The sequence below is a fragment of the Chinchilla lanigera genome, unplaced genomic scaffold (assembly GCF_000276665.1).
Source record: "Chinchilla lanigera isolate Chin_1 unplaced genomic scaffold, ChiLan1.0 scaffold00098, whole genome shotgun sequence".
In the NCBI taxonomy this organism is placed as follows: Eukaryota; Metazoa; Chordata; class Mammalia; order Rodentia; family Chinchillidae; genus Chinchilla; species Chinchilla lanigera.
In genome coordinates, this window is record NW_004955499.1 from 214409 (window position 1) to 215910 (window position 1502).

Here is a 1502-nt window from a genome sequence, read left to right on the forward strand (position 1 = left end):
GTGTGCGTGTGTGTGTGTGAATATATTCCTAGCTCTGTCCCGAGAGGGCCTGGGAGCAGCAGCACCCTGACAGTAATGAGGGCAGCCAGTACCCAGATTTCTAAGTAGCCTTCTGCACTGGAAGGAACCAGAGTTGCCTGGAGAAACGGCTGACTGCGCAGCTGATGTAGGAAAGGTGTCCCGGGGCCCGAAGCACGTTGCTGTGCCGGACGGTAAAGAAATGGTGAAGAGAGATAAGATCAAGCTACAAGGGTGGAGACAATTTGAAAGGGCTCCCTGCACGGTGTGGTAGCGCACGCCTGTAATTGCAGCACTCGGGAGGCTGAGGCAGGAGGATCCTTGCGAGTTCGAGACCAGCCTGGGCTACAAAGTGAGCTGAAGGCCAGCCTGAACTGCATCCCGATACCCTGTCTCAAAAAGACAAAAATAAAAAAAAGGCTAACACTGTCCGAGTCACAGACAACTTGAGTGTCAGAAAAACTATTATGGGAGAGGGATGTAGCTCAGCAGCCGAAGATCCCGAGTTCGATTCTCGGTACAAAGAAAAAGAAAAACTCTATTAGTAATTGGATAGCAGACCACTGATTAAAGAGAATTCAGGAGTTCACAGCGATGTGATGGAATAAAGCAAAAGTCGATGAGGGCCGGGTGTGGTGGCTCAAAGGTTCCCACCGGCCTGGACGGCTGTTTGTACAGGGAGTGAAATTTAACAAGAAAAACTACTGAAGTGTAGAATAAGAAAGGGAGAAAAAAGAAGGGCGAAAAAGAAAGTTATAAAGAATAAGAAGAGAAAAAATTTCAGGGGGAAAACTTAAAAGAAAGAGGGGGAAAAAGAAAAAATACAGAAAAAATTAAGAAAACAGGTAGGAAGCACACAAAAGAATTTGGAAAATAAACTGGTGAAGAATAAAAAGGAGAACAACATACCCACTTGTAAAAATAAAGAACTGAAAAAGAAGAAAAAGTGTTTGTGATTTTTCTTGTGTGCGTCTTCCAGGACCTACAGTGTGGGGTGAGCCCAAGTCCAACACATCCCTGCTCGTGCTGGTGACAAGGAAGGAGGTCAGCACATCTGTGCCTGAGGCCGGGGCAGCGGACACTGGGGCACCACGCCACCGCCAGGACTTTCCAGTCCAGTGAGTCAGGCTGCCCCTGGGACGGGGCCGTGGGAGCGCGGGCTCGCTCCCCTAGCTCAGGTGCCTCCTGGGTCCCTTTCCACCCTGCTGTCTGACCGCAGCTGTCTCCAGTTCTCTGTCACCCAGTTCCTGGGGGAGGGTAACAAAGGGAGCCCTGGAGAGGAGCCATTGGCTATGCTGGGTGCTGGGTTCAAAATAGCAACCCTTCCCTGGATGGTCCCTGAGCAACCAGCACCTCCAGGCCTGAGGCGGGCACTTGTACTGGAGTCGCTCAGAAGCCGCTGCTGTGGAAAGACCCACCGGGAGCAGTCGCACCCTGTCCCTGCAGGTCACAGGGATCCACATCTCTGCTGAGGGTCTGCAAAC